The sequence below is a fragment of the Amblyraja radiata genome, chromosome 4 (genome assembly GCF_010909765.2).
Source record: "Amblyraja radiata isolate CabotCenter1 chromosome 4, sAmbRad1.1.pri, whole genome shotgun sequence".
Lineage (NCBI taxonomy): Eukaryota > Metazoa > Chordata > Chondrichthyes > Rajiformes > Rajidae > Amblyraja > Amblyraja radiata.
The window spans coordinates 71,666,855-71,687,933 of NC_045959.1; positions in this window are offsets into that span (position 1 = coordinate 71,666,855).

Sequence of the window (21,079 nt, forward strand, 5' to 3'; positions counted from 1 at the left end):
TCCACTACCTGCAACCTCCGACAACCACCTTCAACTAGCATCGCAACCGGCTCAAATAAAAAATTACAGATTTTTAAAACGGCCACCTATTTTTAGTCATGGCCAGTTTTGAATTTTTTGAAATAATCGCCGGAACATAGAAGAAGCGGAAACCACTTTCGACCATTGGGGAGACTGGCAAAAACCTCCGGGAACCGCACGGAAACCTTGGGTGGGGCGCAAAGTCTCCAGAGGTTTCCGTTCAGGTTTCCTAAGTGGGACAGGGGCATTCCACTGCAAGTTCCTCCTGCTAGGTTTGGTTGTTCACAACACAGCACCCAACAACCTCTTTGCAACATTAAAAAATAAAATTTTTGTTGCAAGATTTGCCTCCAGTGAGTCACACTCCTCTATTGATCCGTTCTTTAGGGTTCAATTTCTCCTAGCTGATTATCAATGTGCTGCTATGGGTCACATTGCTCCTCAACCAAGAATAAATCCCAGTCAGCAAATACGTTTTCCACCCAAGCCTCAAGTAATCCATGACAGTGACACAGATCATAGAACAGTGCAGCACAGCAACATGCTCTTCTGCTCACAATGTTCTGTTCAGAACTATGCCAAATTATTCTCCTCTGCTAAAACTTGATCCATATACCTGTAGTTCCATTCGCTGCTCATCCATGTATGTGTCTAAAAGTCTCTTAAATGCCACTCTCATGTCTGCTTCCAACACCATATCCGGCAGTGCATTCCAGTGCTTTTACATTTAAAAGATTGTCCGGCACAACTCTTTTAAACTTTCTCCCTCTGACCTTAAAACTATGCTCTCTAGTCTTTGACATTTCCATCTGGTAAAAAAGCTTCTGACTGTACCCTATCTGAGCCTCTCATATCTTTATATATTTCTATCAGGTCTTCATCAGCCTCTGACACTCCAGCAAAATCAATCCAAGTTTGTCTAACTTCTCCTTATAGTTACTACCCTCTAATCCAGGCAGCATTCCGATAAACATATTCCACACCTTCCCCAAAGCCTCCACATCCTTCCTGTAATTGGGTGATCAAAACTGCACACATTTCTCCAAATACAACCTGACCAAAGTTTTATAAAGATGCATGACTTCCTGACTCTTGTACTCAATGCCCTGACCGACAAAGCCAAGCATACCATAGGCTTTCTTTACTACTCTATTTACTTGCGTTGCCACTTTCAGGATCTTTGTACTTGGACCCCAAGATCTCTTTTTGCACCAAAGCAATTAAGGGACATCAAACCATGCTCCATTTCTGAAATTGCCAGCTGTTAATCAGTAACAAAAAGTGACCAAGGAATGGTGGATCAGCTAAATACACTCATGCTAACTACAGAAGTTGGAAGGATGGCAACCTGCCCCCTAGCATAGCCGGAATCAAGCCCATGCATCACTCCATATTAAAAACTAATTCCATGTAAATGGGATTCTGATCTGTGGGAAAGAACAACAGAATTTGGAGAATATGAACAAATGTGAAAATATTGCAGCATTCATTGGAGGCGTCACAGTAGTTGCAGCCTGTTCGGTTCAGTGCAGGACCTATAAAAAAGCTAATCACCCTCTCCCAAACTATAACATGCTCTACAACCCCTGGTGACTCCTGCATCAATCCAACCTAATGTAAAATTTGCTTTGGCATACTGGTTTTCAATTTTTTTGTCAATAGGAACTTCTATTAAAAAAATATTTTGAATCCTAATTTTAACTTGTTTCATTAAAGTTTATCTAATTACCTAGAGATAGTAAGGACGGGCCATGCAGTTTCATTCCCCTTCCCCATTTATTCCACATCCCTTATCCGGTTCCACTAATCACCTTCCTCACTGATCAGATTCTAGCATCTACTGCCTCTGTCTCTATTTTCACCCTCTCATTTCTCAACCTGGTTGTAGGTGCCTTTTTTCCCTCTCCTTTTCTGTTGCCACCTATCACAGAACCAGTCCCGATCTATCACCCCAATCCCTCTTCTGATGCCAACTGCACAGAATCCCCCTCCTCACTTGGTTCTACCTACCACTTGCCATCTCCTGCCTCACCCCTTCATACTGGTCATCTCCCTTCCACACTTTAAGTCCTGATGCAGGGTCTCGAACCAAAATGTCCACTATCCCCCTGCCTCCACAGATGCTGCCTGACCCATTGTGTTCCTCCAACAGCTTGGTTTTGGCACCCAAAGACAATTCCGTGCGATTTCCTAATATAAGTAATGCAGATTTTTTGAATAATTAAACACATTAAGGGAGGAATTGGCTATTTGTTTTTTCTTTGCCAAATTTGCAGATGCCAGCTGATACTATCACAACTCATTTTGTAACTGGAGCACAGATGTTAACAAGATTCTTCCAGATGACAGTGACCAACACAGAGCAAAAAATTGGCCATGTTTATAAAGTACTGAGGGGAAGTTGCACAGAAGATGTTGCTAAGTTGTAGAGAGTGAGGTAGTGCAACTAACTAAAAATTAATAATTAATTAACATTTAATGTTTAATGTTTTGCAGTTAATTGCACTGGTTTGCTGTCTGGACAACAGCATTGTTCTTTCCTGCTTAGTCCTATATAAAATAGCCCACTTCCAAACCTGGTAATACTTTCAGCCAGGATCCAACTCCTTTACCTTCTTTTGTGGCATTCCAACATTATATCTTCCTCCCTAACCACCTACCAGTGCCATATTATCCATTAGTTGGAGAAGTACTTAAAGTGACACAATTTTAACAACATGCACCAATTTTAGTATATAAATAGCTTATGTGTATTTATACCAATGTAGTGTGCACTAATCTACAAGTACTTCAATGCATCTGCTGCCTTCAATACACAGGGAACTAAATCACTCAGAATAGTGAACATTTACCAACCAGCTCCATTTATAAAAGGAATGTATTCCAGGAAAATGGTGTTAAGTGAAATTTCATAAATTGGAAAGGTGTGTCTTAGGTATTTTGGGTAGAGATTGTCATTGTAAAGTTTAATAAATTGAAGACACATACCGCAAATGGGAGTTACAGTGAAAATTCAATAAACTAACGTATATAAATCTACGAATATCTGTATTTTTTGTATGGTCTCACTTATTTATTGAAAACATGTTAAAAGGTTTAGAGTTCCAATGCACATGAATAACTGTAAAGATTATCTCCAAATCTCTTCGACATTTTTTATTTATCACAATAAGCCATTTCCCAATTTTCCTTATGAGAGTAGTAGCTTGCTTTCTCATAATACTAATCCAGCAAGCTTTCAAAATACAGTGCAAATATTGCAAACATTGAAAATTAATCAAATTACTGATTCTGGACAACCTAAATATTCCATTATTAACTGTCAACATATGGTACCTAAATTTCAGATTTTAAATGTGAGAATATTTCATTTATATATACTTACATGGCAAAATATTTAGTGTTGTGTACACAAAGAACTCACAGCTAACCTTGTAAGCAATCTTGCACACCTTTTGTAGTCTGAAACAAAAACATAATGATATGGTAAATTACTTCTGAAAGCAACTTTAATGAGAATGTCATGGAATTATTGAAGGTTCTTATTAAAATGCTAACATTAATTGTAAAATCAAAAATGTAATAAAATTTTAGAAACGCTTGGTCCAGCAGTATGGAGCTGCAATGAAGTGCAGTATACCTAATATGTACATAAAATCATTTTTTAGACATAATAGATTAAAATTAATAACCTAAAATTTGGTCGTCTTTTAAATATATTCCAAAGTGCTATCCAATCTATGACAGTGTGAAGTGTTATAATGTTAAATTAGCAAAGGCACTTCACCTATCAAATAAGTAGTGAATCAGTAATAATTATTCTACAGTGGGTAAATACAACTCTCTTCGGGCACAATAAGACCGTGTGAAACTCAGTCACATCCTAGGTCTAAATTAGATAACTGTGGTTGATTAGTCTAGTCACTTAATTGGACTGAGCAGTTACAACTAGCTCTGGTATCAAATTATCCCAAAGTCTTGGGAAAGGGGAGGTAAAGTGAAGGAAGCCTACACAGTGAGAAATGAAGATACTTGCTTTACTCCTGCACATGAAAATATGGACAATTCTGCAGCTTCTCTGTACTAGGTTCGATGGACATCACTGCTCAGAGTATTGTATTACAGGGGCTTGGGGCTTAGGATATGGGAACAGGTATCAGGAGAGGAGCTTAGTGAACCTTGACATTTCACAATATCAGTGCAATTATGTTACAATAGTCTGAAGTTTATTCACAGTTAGACATTAACAGACTGGAAAATCAAAATCTGTGCTATATTAACATGTTTATCATTGCAAAGTACACTTAAAAAAAAAATAATATCAGGGAAACCTTCTTCGTGCAAAGCAGGTGAAATGCCAAAGATCTGAAGGGAAAGATTGGAATTCCATTCGTCTGAGGCATCAGGAAAGAATGAGTTGGAGTAAAGACCATGCGATAAATTTTGATTTCAACACAGCCCAACAACATGAGCATGCACCATAGCATTTTTTGGCAAAACTCAATGGAAAAGTTTAAGGGAGCTGTACTGCTGTCACATTGTATATAAAAAGAGAGAAACTGTCTGATAATGGTCTCTCATGTGCTCTGATCAATACTGTAAGAGAACAACCAAACAATTGTTTTCATTGTGTAAGAGCAGTGCACTATCTGCTGGTCTCTCATTGCAGTTGAAATTCTAACATTAGAAACTTTAGTTCTTATGATTGAGCGGAAAAGGGGCGGCACGCACACCCCCATCCACATTAACGGGACGGAGGTGGAACGTGTTTCTAGCTTCAGGTTCCTGGGAGTCAACATCTCCGATGACCTCTCTTGGACCCACAATACCTCAACTCTGATCAAGAAGGCTCACCAGCGTCTCTTCTTCCTGAGGAGACTGAAGAAGGTCCATCTGTCTCCTCAGATCCTGGTGAACTTCTACCGCTGCACCATCGAGAGCATCCTTACCAACTGCATCACAGTATGGTATGGCAACTGCTCTGTCTCCGACCGGAAGGCATTGCAGAGGGTGGTGAAAATTGCCCAACGCATCACCGGTTCCTCGCTCCCCTCCATTGAGTCTGTCCAAAGCAAGCGTTATCTGCGGAGGGCGCTCAGCATCGCCAAGGACTGCTCTCACCCCAACCATGGACTGTTTACCCTCCTACCATCCGGGAGGCGCTACAGGTCTCTCCGTTGCCGAACCAGCAGGTCCAGGAACAGCTTCTTCCCGGCGGCTGTCACTCTACTCAACAACGTACCTCGGTGACTGCCAATCACCCCCCCACCCCCCGGACACTTATTATCACTTATTATTATTTATTTAAATCATTTGCTATGTCGCTCTTCCAGGGAGATGCTAAATGCATTTCGTTGTCTCTGTACTGTACACTGACAATGACAATTAAAAATTGAATCTGAATCTGAATCTGAATCTGAAAAAGGAGTGAGTTCAAAACATTTTGGCTCAATGCGTTTCCTCAAAGTTTTCTCCTGCGTAGTAGAAAGTGTTTCATAAACAATAAATCAGATGCACTTAAAAACAAGAAGACACTATCCGAAGTCGGAAAAAATTACAGTAAATGTTTCAGCACTTTTCTTCTTACTTACCATCTAACCAGGCAGTGGTATGTCATAAGGAATAGGAGTAGAATTAGGCCATTTGGTCCATCAAGTCTACTCCGTCATTCTATCTGAGGCATCAGGAAATCTATCTCTCCCTCCTAAACTCATTCTCCTGCCTTCTCCCCATAACCTCTGACATCTGTACTAATCAAAGTTATAAACAATTGGTATTATTCATGAATATGGTATGCACTATCCTTTTTTAATTAAAAATTATATATTCAGGTTTGATTTATGGTCATTTTTATACAATCCTAGTGCCTCAATGGATGCCCAATTGGATTATATGCATTGAGATAACTGTGTCCCATTCATTAGAACCCATCCACATGAAACTAATGCCACTCACTCATAGTCACAATGTCAGTCCAAAATCAGCCCCAGCCATGCTTTTGATCATCCAAGTCTGTGAAGGTTATGCTGATCAAATCCAATCACTATCTCCTAATAGGGAAGCACTTTGTGGCTACAACAGTATATACAGATCTCTGGAAGTGATGGACTTTCACTTTAGTGATTGGGAGAGATTGGATAGGCTAGGATTGTTTTCCCTGGAGCAAAAAAGGCTGAGGGGAGACCAGATAGAGAAGTATATCAAATTATGAGTGGTTTAGATAAGGTAGTCAATTCCTTGTGGCAAGGGTATCAACAACGAAGGCATAGTTTAAGTGAGGGAAAGGTGTTTTAAAAGGGATCTAAAGGGTACGTTTATGTTTTCAGAAAGAGTAGGTAATATCTGGAAAATACTGTCAGATGAGGTGATAGAATCAGATGCAATTACTATGTTTAAGAGGTATTTCGATGCACACTTAAACAGGCAAGACATGGAAGGATATAGTCCCAATGCAGGCAAATAGGATACGTGTGGATGGGCAAAAAGGACAGCATGGACGCAGCATTCCTGCGCTGTATGACTCCATGATTCTCTGACTCCAAGACATGTTGAGGAGAATCCTGGTTTTCCAAGCATTGGTCAAGGAGTCGGAGGACCGTCTGCCCTGGACTGAGGTTCGCTCACCGCAGAGTGACAACGACGCAGGACCTTCCGGTAAGAATGGTAGGCCTTGCTCACACATTCTGATCACAGGCCTGAGCCATTGCCATTGACGAGAACCACGCCACCAAGAACGAGGAAGGACGTAGAACATCAAGGTCCGAGTCCCTGGAGGCCAATGTGGACGGGCCGCGTCGCAGAGAACAAATGGGCCCCAGCGTGGGGGCCACCAAGAACAAGAGGGACAGGTGGTGATGGGAGGGGAACAAAGAAGGGACCAAAAATATTTAAGGGTACTTTTGTAACTTTGTTGGCACCTTGTGACGACTCTTTTATGTACAGTGCATGCAAATATTTCACTATTCATTCACCGTACATGTGACAACAAAGTATCTATATATGTAGAAGAGCAAAAAAGGGTCCTGACCCAAAATGTCGCCTGTCCATTCCTTATGCACATTGGTAGTGTGAGTTGCCCTGATTTCTATATTGGGAAGAGTGATTGTGCTTGTGATAGTCTCGCATGTGGGAAGCATATATGGCAACCTTGTGGCAAACTGGACCTTGACAATGTTTTCAATTTATACGGTTTAGATAATATTTGGTGTAAACATGTATCATCCAGCCCCTCTCTCCCTCAGCCCCATCTATTCCCTTTAAAGATTTCGACAGTTACTTATAATATTATTTGGTGTTTAAGTAGGCCAGTGCTTATTGTTTCTAGACCTTGTTGATGTGGTGCAGCAGGAGCAAACATTGTGGCAGAGGATAAACAAAGTGGATTAAAAAGAGAGAGAGTGTAAGTGAGAGAGATACAAAGAGATACAAGGAGCTGCAAGCTCTTACTGTCTGCAATCCTTCAGAGACTGCAAAATGGGACCCAATCCAATACATCATCTGTATTTCTCTCTTCAGATGATACCTGATCTGCTGAGCAAAATCTTAAACTAATAAAGAAAGGATTCCAAGGGCTTATATTCACTGGAATTTAGAAAGACGAGAGGGGATGTAATAGCAACATATAAAATTATTAAGGGATTGGACAGGCTAATGTTCCCGATATTGGGGGAGTCCAAAACCAGGGATCACAGTTTAAGAATGTGTAGGCCATTTAGGACTGAGATGAGGAAAAACTTTTTCACCCAGAGAGTTGTGAACCTGTGGCCACGGAAGGCAGTGGAGGCTAATTCACTGGATATATTCAAGAAAGGGTTAGATATAGCTCTTAGGGCTAATGGAATCAAGGGATATGGGGAGAAAGCAGGAACGGGGTACTGATTCTGGATGATCAGCCATAATTATATTGAATGGCGGTGCTGGCTCAAAGAGCTGAATGGCCTACTGCTGCACCTATTTTCTATGTTTCTATTTAAACAAAATGCAGGAGAAACATAGAAACTCAGGCAGCATCTGAGGAAGGAAATGGACAAGTAATATTTTGATTCTGGACTCTTCTTCAGACTCCTGAGGATAAGGGACCAAGAGCATGTAGCTTCAATCTTAAGGGCTTCTCTTTAACGCAGCGTACTACTGATACTACTCACACTGCTTTCATGCGAATCTTAGATATAATCTAACTGCAAGTGTTTTCAGATGGTATGTGTTCGTACGCAGCATAACATAATGGCTATTTGCCCAGATATAGGAAGAATTAATGATACATTTATTCCCTGCCTGTCGTATGGCCTTAATATTGGAGCCATCACACTAAGCCAACTTGTTAATCTCACTGAGAGGCGATTAAATGTAATAAAACATTACAACTGCATTGTTCAATGTTGGTTTCTTGCTTCTAAAAGAGAGGGAGCTGTTAATAAATATTGCACAAGATGATGTGACTGAGTCCCAGCAGTCGTGTTGCTGCCTTACAGCACCAGAGACCCGGGTTCAATATTGAGCTTGAGTGCTCTCTGTATGGAGTTTGTATATTCTTCCTACGAGTCTGTTGGTTTTCCATGGGTGCTCCAGCTTCCTCCCTCATTCTGAAGACATACAGGTTTGTAGGTTAAATGTCTTTGTATAAAATGTCTTAAATGTATAAATTGCAAATTGTCCCTAGTGTGTAGGACAGTGCTGGTGGACAGGGGTGATCGCTGGTCTGCGTAGACTCGGTGGGCTGAAGAGCCTGTTTCTGTACTGTATCTCTAAACTAAACTAAACACAATTAGTGTAGCACCATTAGCACAGGATACCTCTAGTTTCCCTCTCCCCTGACTCTCAGTCTGAAGAAGGGTCTCGACCCGAAACGTCACCAGAACCCTTTCTTTGGAGATGCTGCCTGAGCTGCTGAGTTACTCCAGCATTTTGTCTCTATAAACACAATTAGCAAAGTGGCCATGAGGCCCATGGTAGTGGTAAATACGTGAAGGTGTGTAGGGTGTATGAACTAATGGTCTCAATCCTAGTTTGTAGTGATTTTTGACAGATAGATGAGGTGCACTGTGACAGAGGTTAGCAGAAGAGATGGTCGAACATGACATTTGATGTTGCATTCAGTGAACCTGTCCAACTGTGAGAGGTTATTAAGTTTGTACAGTTACATTATGAAAACAGAAAATGCTAGAAATACTCAGCAGGTCATCTCGGTGGGATAGGAGTTAAATGTTTCAAATCTAAGATCGGGGGAGGGGGAGGGAGATGATTTTGATAGGCTAAACCCAGAATGAAAATGAGGGTAAGCTGTAAACATGGTTATCAGAACAATGAGAATGGCTAGAGTGTGCAAACATTGACAAAATAATGCAGATTGCAGACCAAGAAGAAATGCCCAGAGGTCAAGTAGATAGGGTATAAAAGATAAAAAGGAATAACCAAACAAGGTCAGTTGCATCTAGACCTAGGTGGTCCCTTACATCTGCACCTTCCTCCTCCATTATTATTCATGTGTGCCTGGATGCTCTCCTGACCTTCAGTGTGGTCAGGTATTAATCCTGAGGACGGGGTTGGGCAGCGCTGCAGAGAACAAAGGGGGACCCAGCGTGGGGGGGGGGGGGGTGGGGGGGGATATGGGCGCCGAGAACTTAGGGGATTCAGTGGGGGTGGGGGCAGGAAGGGATGAGTACTTTTTGTAACTTTGTCGGTACCTTTGTGGTGACTCTATTGTGTACTTTGTACGCAAACACATGCTGCACCTAGCTAGGTACAAGTGACAATAATGTATCATCATTACCATAATTCCTCCGGAAAATAACGACTATCTGTCTTCCTCTGCACTTCCTTGACCAAGATCTCCATGTTGCATTGGGAATCATATGTTAGCCATAAGCTCTTAATTCGACCAAATACTGTTGTATTTGATAAACTAAGAACAAGGGCCATGCAATTGTATTTGTTTTTTAACGAATTTAAAGCAGATGCCTGTAATTGCACTAAACCAAACTTTTATTCCACTACTTTATATTGGAGAAAAGGCAGTGAATTTCTGTTATAAATATGGGCTCAAATTGGTGATTGGCATACTAGTGCTTAATTCCTGAAAGTTCAGACAAAATGTAGCTATTTTTGTTTTCCAAATATCTGCTCTGCTGACATATTGGTTATAGAATCTATTCAAGATTTGAATACAATTGTGCAAGGCCCTGACTTCGAATTTCAAAGTAATCAGATTCTCAGACACTTAAGGATTAGATAATGAGACTGTTCACTAGACGTTTGTGGAGTCATTTCAATCGTTAGATATCATTGTATAGGATTTAACTATAAAAATTCACAAATTTTCTGCTCACAAAATAAACCTCTGTCTCAGAAATGGATGCAGAAAGGTTCTAGTATCTGCTTGGTGTAACATGGTTCATTAACTCAGCAGGACATAGGAAACTGCAGACGCTGGAGTAAGAAGCACGAAACAAAAGGCTGGATGAACTCAGTGAGTCAGGCAGCAAGTGTGGAGGAAATTGATAGATGATGTACCAGGACAAGACCCTTCTTCTGACTGATGGAATACGGGACATTTGGTGCTCCCAATGTGGCCTCCTTTACATTTCTGAGACCAAGCGTAGACTAGGCGACCATCGCTGAAGGCTGTCACTTGGTCTGCCAAGGCCTGGAGCTCCCAGTTACTTACCATTTTAGCCCTTCCCCAGTCCCACACCAACCTTTCTGTCCTTGGCCTAATCCTTGCCGGGGAGGTACACACAAACTGGAAGACCAGCACCTCATATTCCACTTGGGCAGCTTACAGTATGAACATTAAATACTTCAATTACAAGTAAAATTCCTCCATCATGCCCCCCTCTTCCCCCTGCCATCCTCACCCCAGTGCACACATATTTCTCCCACAATCGCCCACCACTGTAGTCACCTGCTCCTTTCCCTTCCACTGTGAGATCATCTCCAATCTCTGAGTCCCATATTACCCTTTTTTGCCCAATCTATACCCTCCCTCTGCCTTTCCAGCTTTACATTCCACTCTTTCACTCCTCTCCTTATGTGACACCATTTTGTATGTTTGTCACCTCTGGCCTTTGTCAGCTACTCCACCTATCTGACAATCACAAGCCCTAACCGCTCACCTGTATCCACTATCATTTGCCAGGCTTTGCCCCAACTCCAGCTCTCTTTCCCAGCTTTCTTCCCCCGACTCCATCAGTTTGAAGAAGGGTCCCGGCCTCAAACGTCACCTGCCCATTTCCTCCACAGATGCTACCTGACCTGTCGAGTACAACCTTTTGTTTCTCGATCATTAATTCAATATTTGGTATACAATAGTTTCATACTGTCCTTCCATTTAATGTCTCCCCTTTACTGCGTCCTGCTCTATATATAAATTGTTTTTACCAGGTTGTCTGGCATTTTTGCAGCTCTACCATTTTCTGTCCACCAATTGTTGGATTCAATGTTTTGTGTTACTATTGGCTTTGTTTGTGTTAGATGCCAAAAGTTCCTTGAATTTATACGAATATAACATGCATATTAAAATTATTAGTTGTGCATGAAGTCAAATCAGCAACCTTGGTGATACAAATATTAATCAGAAATCATACTTTACTATATACTAATAGTTTTTGATAATTTTAATAAAATATGAAAGTTTCATTGGATAGCATTATTTTCTCTCTGCAATCCATTGCACTTCTTTGGAAGCACTTCACACTGAACCTAGTTAGCCCCAAATGTATTCCCTGCATCTGGAATACATCACCTTTAAATTGCAGCAGCTGTTAAAGATGAATATGTTGGCCAAATATATGGTATTAATATGGAAAGTGCAGTGCAGCTTTAACTTGAAAACTTAATAGTTGAATTCAGATATAGCCAGAAATAAAGTTGATAAGAGATGGGACAGCAAGATACGACTCCAAATAATATTTCTGTCCTCTACAAAAAGCCCACATAGGGACCTGGTGATGGCAAAGTTGCTGCCTTGCAGCGCTTACCGCACCAGAGACGTTGGTTTGATCCCAACTATGGGTGCTGTCTGTGCAGAGTTTGTATGTTCTCCCCGTGACCTGCATGTGTTTTCTCCTAGATCTTCGGTTTCCTACCACACTCCAAAGAAGTGCAGGTATGTAGGTAAATTGGCTTGGTATAAGTGTAAATTGGCCTAGTGTGCGTAGGATAATGTTGATGTGTGGGGGTCGCTGGTCAGTGCGGGCTTGGTGGGCCGACGGGCCTGTTTCTGCGCTGTATTTCTAAACTAAACTAAACTTAAAAGGAATTATAGCAGAATAGCCAAAGGAAATATTTACAAAACTGAAAATAATATGCAAGAGGAGTTTGAAGCTTTTAGATGGGCTATGGATATGCAGGGAATGCAGGGATTTGGGTCATGTTCAGGCCGATGAGGTCAGTCTGAAGAAGGTTTCCGACCCAAAACGTCACCCATCCTTTTTCTCCAGAGATGCTGCCTGACCCGCTGAGTTGCTCCAGCACTTTAATCTATCTTTGCAATTAGTTTATCTTGGCATCATGTTCTCCACAGACATTGTGGGCCAAAGGGCCTGTTCCTTTGCTGTACTTTTCTATGTTCTGTGTTCTAATCCTGATAAAGAAAAGAACCTAAAGGACATTCAAAATCTGCCCTCAAAAAAGCACAAATCAAATGCAATTGTTGTAACATGTAAAGATGTTGAAGGTTCGCACTGTTGTACCTAATCCTCAGAGTTTACAAGTTCTGAAATGGAAATAATCATACATATAATTAACCCCCACAAACATCCAGTTGATGAGTGGACCCATTAAGAACTAGGCCTGCAGAAAATTCCAAGAATAACTTTAATAATTTTTGTAAAGGGCGAGAATCTCAGCAGGTTATCTGAGATAAGGTACAAAAAAAGAAATAGTTGGGGAATCTCAACAGGTCAGACAGCAACTTTGGAGTCAGAGGAAAGGTCAACATTTCAGGTCGAGTACCTAGATCAGGATGGATGCCAGTTCTCAGCCTGAAACATCGACCATCCTCCTGCCTTCACAGATGCTGCCTGACCAGCCAAATTCCTCCAGCAACTTTTTTAATTTTTGCTCAAGATTACAGCATCTTCAACCTCTTGCATCTCTGGAGTTATAATACCGATCATGCGCTGGGTGAAATTGTGTTGGAATGTGTTTGTCTATTGGAGAATGCCGTGGTGCCCCTTATTTTTTGGCTGCTAGATTTTGTGCAGCCACTATTTCTTAGGAAAGAGTGAGCAGCAACTCATGTCCAAGCTGCAGCCAGCAGAAACTAAAGCACTGATGGTCGTCTAACTCCTTGTGCTCATCAAATGCACTTAAATAATTAAAAATAACAAATTAAAAGTCATAACTTTGTGAAAAACTACAACTCATGCAAATGACAACTTGTGGTCCGTAATACATTGCATGTTTAGTGCTAGGCATGTAAAATAAATTTCTATCCCATGTTCTGCGATTGCTTGAGATTAAACTCCTAGAGAAAAATATTGCAGTTTATATGCTGCAAAGATCTCATGCAGATGGTAATGATTTGAATGAGCACACAGAAACAAAGTAGCAGTAATGTCATATGATAAAATAAGTCATGGTTCAAGAGTACAAGGGAAGGTGGTGGTAAGACCCATAAAGGTCAATGATTATCTTTATTCAATAAAGGAGAAGTCTTCAATTATATATTCTGTGAGGACTCTATCAGAAAATTAATTACGCCTGTCGGTGATTAGTGTGCAAAGTACTTATGATACAGATTCATTATATATCATAACAAGAGACCATTGAGATGAGTATTGTCGGCTCCAAATCGTAAGTTAAAACTAAAACACAACATGGCTACCCGCATGCACGAGGTGGCTGTGGTGTGGGAAACCTGACATGGATTATGGATCAGGTGACCAGCAGTAAAACCAGACACGGATCAAATCAGCAATACTGTTTGATCTACATCCCCCTTCTTGGGCTTTTGCCCAAAGGACAAACATAAAATATGCAGGAGTAATATGTATATAAAGCTATAAAAATTAACTATCATCTACAGTAAAGCAATGGAGGATATACTGCAAGTAATATAAGTAATATGTCTGAAGAAGGGTTTCGACCCGAAACGTCACTTATTCCTTCGCTCCACAGATGCTGCCTCACCCGTTGAGTTTCTCCAGCATTTTTGTCTACCTAGTAATATAAGTAACGTTGGTTATAGTTAATTAGAGTCCAAGATCTGGATCTTGACATAATCCCCATATCTAGCCACAGGCTTGCTGACCCGTCCTGCAGATGTACGGTATAAGCCTTCAGCCATGCCCCTCACAGGAGATGTAGCCACAGGCACGGCCTCCATCGGGAATTTCCTAGCAGGCAACGACTCAACCAGCACAACTTTCACAGGAGATTTGTCAACAGGCTTCACATGGGTCATCGGCATTGCGGTGGGACTCACTCTGGCCATGGAGGAGGCCCAGGACAGAAAGGTCGGATATGGAATGGGAGGGGAGTTGAAGTGCTGAGCCACCAGGAGATCGGGTTGGTTAAAGCGAACTGTGCGGAGGTGTTGGGCCAAGCGATCGCCAAGCCTGCGCTTGGTCTCACCGATGTTGAGGAGTTGACACCTAGAGCAGCGGATGCAATAGATGAGGTTGGAGGAGGTGCAGGTGAACCTCTGCCTCACCTGGAAAGACTGCTTGTGTCCTAGGATGGAGTCGAGGGGGGAGGTAAAGCGACAAGTGTAGCATTTCCTGCGGTTGCAAGGGAAAGTACCAGGGGAGGGGGTGGTCTGGGTGAGAATGGACGAATTGACCAGGGAGTTATGGAGGGAGCGGTCTCTGCGGAAAGCCAAAAGGGGAGGAGATGGGAAGATATGGCCAGTGGTGGGATCCCGTTGAAGGTGGTGAAAATGTCGGAGGATTATCTGTTGTATGTGACGGCTGGTAGGGTGAAAGGTGAGGACAAGGGGGTCTCTGTCCTTGTTACGAGTGGGGGGATGGGGAGTGAGAGCGGAGCTACGGGATATAGAAGAGACCCTGGTGAGAGCCACATCTATAGTCGAAGAGGGGAACCCCCATTCCCTAAAGAATGAGGACATCTCCGATGCCCTCATTCGGAACACCTCATCCTGGGTGCAGATGCGGTGTAGCTGAAAGAATTGGGAGTAGGGAATAGAGTCCTTACAAGAAGCAGGGTGGGAAGAAGTGTAGTCTAGATAGCCATGGGAGTCAGTAGGTTTGTAGTAGATGTCAGTCAGTAGTCTGTTACAGTATTCAGATAATACTGTATATAAATGCAATGAAGTCAAGTTCATACTATAGGTAGAGTGGAGAGAAAGTTACAGAGTGCAGAATATAATTCTCAGCATTGTAGCTAACAGTTCCAGAGACAAATTCCAATGTCGGCAAGCTATGGACAATTACGCTCAAATAAGAAAAACAAGCCCAAAACTAAAGTATTATCTGCCTAAATACACCAACTTACGATAAATGACTCCATATGCAAAAAAAAGTCAAAATTAAAAAGAAACTAATCCTGTAGATGCAAGTATGTAATTGGGGTTATCAAGTGGGCACCTCCCTTCATTGGTATTTCATTGAGTTAGGCCCACTACATCTCGGGAGGGCTCAACAGTTGGTTCTGACATCCTAGAACAACCCCCACCCTAAAGGAATCTGCAGCCAATTAGCTCACTCTAACAAATGATAAACACCTGCATTATATCTTCCACTAATCATAGCCCATCATTAAGCTTGCAACACCTCAAATCTCACCGGGATACACTCGCGCAGAATAGAATTACAAAAAAATACACAACTGCATGTCATACGTTTCCTTTCTGTCTCCAACTGCCACTATTTATTCTCTACCAAATCCACCTACTGCCTTGCTCTGCTGCCTATGACATTTTCTTTACAGCCTGATGCAAACTCTGCTGCAAATTTCTAGCACTCCAAATAGCTACGTGGTTGATCTCGCTATGAAACCTCTACAACACACCTCTACCGGACGTACTCTTTCTCTTCATCCTCACTGCTCAACTTTTGTTGCCAACTCTACATATCTAAGCCTTTTCCTTTCATAAGCCTCATCTACTAAGTTCTCCCAAGGCACCGTCAATTCTATAAAATACACTATCCGCTGACTAACTGACAATAACACTATATCAAGCCACAAATTAGTAGTATTTATTTCCTGCAGAACAAGTTTCCTCCTAAATCTACCCTCATCACCCAATCATTGGCTCCCCGTAACTGGCTTGACTCATACCTATCTGCACACTTCCCTCCTCTACTTTTCTTTCCCTCACGGACAAAATGAACTGCTACAGTCCTAGTCCTAGTCCTGATGCCAACTGATTCACCTGTACTCTCCTCCTCTCAGTTGCTGCAGCGATGCACTTCAATACCTGGTTATAGACAATAGACAATAGGTGCAGGAGTAGGCCATTCAATCCAATCATGGCTGATCATCCACAATCTATACCCCGTTCCTGCCTTCTCCCCATATCCCTTGACTCCGCTAGTTTTTAGGAGCTCTATCTAACTCTCTCTTGAAAACATCCAGAGAACCGGCCTCCACTGCCCTCTGAGGCAGAGAATTCCACATTCACAACTCTCTGTGCTGCCAAATATACAGACCCTGACAAAGGATTAGTCCTACATCCTGACAAAATATGTCTCATCGCAACGTTGCCACCTCTGAACACTAAGGACACACCGGGTCCCCACCTACCCTTTGTCTGAGGTTCTGTGGTGATGACAGCACATCATAAATAGCCCTTACAAGGAAACCTACATGACCCACCTCCAGCTAAACCTCCTTTTTTCTACACTTTACCAGTTCATCCACAGTCCCTGAGCTACTGCCCTTACACATCTCACTGCTTCCTCCTGATGAAGTACCTGCTCTACAACCAATTTCCTGCTCTCTGTTGGACTGTCTTAATCCACACTGGTTTCCCGGTGCTGAGCCCCGAGCCTCCTTTTCTTGCTGCACCCTACCAACAATGTCCGTATGCCTCAGAGCTGGTTGTGCTTCTTCTACTGCCTGCTTTGAGTTTCACTTCCTCCTTCTAGTTACACTTGGCACCAGATTACTAACTAAGGTATCCTTACTCCCTGATAATTGAAACTCTAACCTCACCTTAGCACACTTAAACTCCTCTGTTAGGCTAGACAATGGTAAATGGAGAATATCTTTTCCATATAAAGCCACATTATTAAGACACCGTGGAACTCCTAGCCATTTCCTAACATATGAACTAACCAATCTCTCTAACCTTTCCACCTTAGAAATTGGCACCTCATATACTGTCAATGGCCACATCAATTTAGGGAATAGCCCAAACTGCAAACACTGTAACTTCAACTTGCCTGGAAGCCCTGACTTCTCTATCCTTACTAACCCATCAGTGACATCCTTTCTAAGTTGCTGAACCTGTTCAGTGCCATCCAACTTCCTGTATACCACCTATGATGTTGAATTACTCTTCTGTGGGAAACGACTTCAGATAAATTCAAAGTATCAGTAGTTCTGAACTTTTTCATTAAGATGAGCTTACCGTGGGTTTAGTGTTCCAATATTAGACATCATTTTAATTACAATGCTTTGCAATTTCTAAATGAAGGGCAAAGTTGATTTGGCATCATTGCAGGAAAAGAAAGCAGAAGAGAAGAAGAAGATGGCTCCAGGGGAATTTCTTTCCACTTAGGGGCAGAGTCTTACAGCCCAAGGGCTGAAACAAGCCCTTCAGCCCAAGTTGCCCATGCCGACCAAGATACCACTACACTACTAATACCACCTGTCTATGTGTGACAAACATCCTTCTAAACCTTTCCTATCCACGTACCTGTCAAAATGTTGTTATAGTACCTGCTTCAAGTACCTCCTCTGGCAGCTCGTTCCCTATACCCAGCACCCTCCGTGTGAAAATATTGCCCCCTTGATTCCTATCTTTCCCCTCTCACGCTAAACCTATGTCCTCTGGTTCTTGATGCCACTTCTCTAGGTAAAAGACTGTCTGTTCACCTTATCTACTGTATTCCTTTCACAGTCTTGCACACCTCTATAAGATCATCCCTCATCCTTCTGTGCTCTGAGGCATAAAGTCCTAGCCTGCCCAACCTCTCCCTATAGCTCAGACCCTCTAGCCCTGGCAACACCCCCATATCTTCTCTGGATTCTTTGCAGCTTACTGACTGGCATCTTTCCTCCAGCAATAATTAAAAGGGATACATCCAGATAATGCAATCTCATTGAAAGGTTAATTTGATGTAATTCACCAAGATCTGTGTAATACTGTGCATTGTATGGAATTAATGAAACACTAACCAATTAAACGGAAATATCATCCATGCTGCTTATGGTCTGGTTTAGAGGAGCAGTAACAAAATTAAAACAGAGAAAGGGACTAGTCTTTATCCAAACCTGAATACCAATAGAAATTGATGTTCAGATCTCATCTGCATTTTCAAAGCAAGCTGATCACTCACTTGTAACTGAATTAATGAAAAGACATTTAACATTGTTGCTGGCTGAGTAAAAGTTTGGAGTAGACTCAAGATAGGCACAAAGTTCTGGAGTAACTCAGCGCATCAGGCAGCATCTCTGGAGAAAAAAGATGGGTGACATTTCGGGTGGAGACCCTTCTTCAGACTCTACATTGGAGTAGACTCTGACAAGTGGAGCTATTGTAACATTTGTACAATCAGATTAGCAGTCGTGCCCCCGTTCAGAACAGCAAGAAGTTTTTCATTTTATTATGTGTTGGTGCCTAGCAGTTCGCCTGGGCACCAACTGGGAGGATGCAATGCCTGTCTTGTTCATTGTAATTTCATTGAACATGTAGAGCTGCTGCCTCGTAACACCAGAGACTCGGATTCAATCCAGAGTGCTGTCTGAACGGAGTGTGTACATTTTCCCTGTTGCGGAATGGTGGCGCAGCAGTAGAGCTGCTGCCTTACCCGGGTTTGAAAGTGTTCTCCAAGCGCCAGAGACCCGGGTTCGAACCTGACTATGGGTGCTTGTCTGTATGGAGTTTGTACATTCTCCCCGTGACCGGGTGGGTTTTCTCCAAGGTCTTCGGTTTCCTCCCACACTCCAAAGATGTACAGGTTTGTAGGTTAATTGGCTTGGTATAATTCTAAATTTTCCCTAGTGTGTGTATAGGATAGTGTAAGTGTGCGGGGATCGCTGGTTGGTGCAGACTGGATAGGCCGAAGGGCCTGTTTTAGTGCTGTATCTCTAAACTAAATTAAACCTCGTGGAGGCAGGTTCTCTGGATGCTTTAAAGAGAGAGCTAGATAGGGCTCTTAAAAATAGCGGAGTCAGGGGATATGGGGAGAAGGTAGGAACGGGGTACTGATTGGGGATGATCAGCCATGATCACATTGAGTGACGGTGCTGGCTCGAAGGGCCGAATGGCCTACTTCTGCACCTATTGTCTATTGTCTATTGTCTCGTGGGTTTTCTCTGGGTGCTCTGTTTTCCTCCCACATTCTAAGAGCATGCAGGTTTGTAGGTTAATTTTATAAATAGCCCTGATGTGTAAAAGTGACTAACGTTGTAACGAGATCCTTCAACAAGAGGCAGTCTTAATGTAATGGAAGTTAAAAATAATTGTGATTTATGAATTGAGAAATGGAAGCAAAGACTTTGCACAGTGATCATCCTATGGTAATATTGTTTAAGATGCTGATCTGGAATATTTTGCTTTGTCTCTTGTATGTTGTTTCGCTGTGCATGTTCTCTCTGAACTGTGGTTAATAACATAGGATTCATAAGGACAGATGCACCTGGCATCCTAGCTTAGATTAATCTGGTTATCGACTCAGACAAAGCCAAATTTAGTACAATACTTCTGTATAAAATGGTTGCAAGGAGGTGACTAAGCAATGTTGTGGGCTACATAAAACCTTTTATTTAAGTTCCCAATTTTTTATCATCTGCTCCGTCAGTTGCCTGTAAAAATTAGGAGTTTGGGGCAGTCTCACTTTAATTCCTGTTAGCAAAACTGCTTCTAATGTTGTACTAAATTGCTATTTTCCCCTCAAAGAAGTCACAAGATGACAAGTATGGTGAACTGAAAATGCTCATCCACAATTGTTTTTTGCTGAGCTAGTTTGAAACACATTTCAGGAGACCTCTGCATTGCACTTCATATCTAAATACTCACCAAGTTATTTCTGATTTGGGAATAGACAATAGACAATAGACAATAGCTGCAGGGGTAGGCCATTCGGCCCCTCGAGCCAGCATCACCATTCAATGTGATCATAGCTGATCACCACAATCAATACCCCGTTCCTGCCTTCTCCCCATATCCCTTGATTCCGCTATCTTTAAGAGCTCCGTGGCACCTGGTTCTGGACTCCCTCAACATCGGGAACGTTTCCTGCCTCTAACATGTCCAAACCCTTAATGATTTTATATGTTTCAATAAGATACCCTTTCATCCTTCTAAATTCCAGAGTATACAAGTCCAGCTGCTCCATTCTATCAACATATGACAGTCCCGCCATTAACCTGGTGAACCTACGCTGCACTCCCTCAATGAATGCCCAATGGGAAATTTCTTGAATTTCTTTTCGCTTTTCAAGATTTGCATAAATATATTTTGTTCAAATATCAAGGATCATAATATCCACTTGAAAATAGTCCACTAACAGTTTTGGTTCAAACGATATCACCTGAAAGAAAGATGCCTAGTTATCGAGTAGGAATGTTATAAGAGCTTGAGAATGACTGCTTAAGTTAACTAGCTTTCTGCCTCGTCCGTATTAATTTATCCAGCATCATCACAAATATTACTCAGAAAGCAAATACAGTATTATCAGAATATCTGCATCACATCTTTTTTTTATCCTGGGTTAATAAGAGCAACATTTGCATCGTTCTTATGATCCTTCAAACCATCTAAAAGAAAATGTTTTATTCACTACACACCAACTTCTTGTTTTCCTTGTAATTAAATAAATTAGGACAGTAAAGAAAAGATTTTCTTTAATCTCTGTCTGTATAGTTACCCAGAGTTCTGCCGCATCCTTCAAGGTCTTTGCATGCTCTTCCAGTACAATTGCTCTACTCT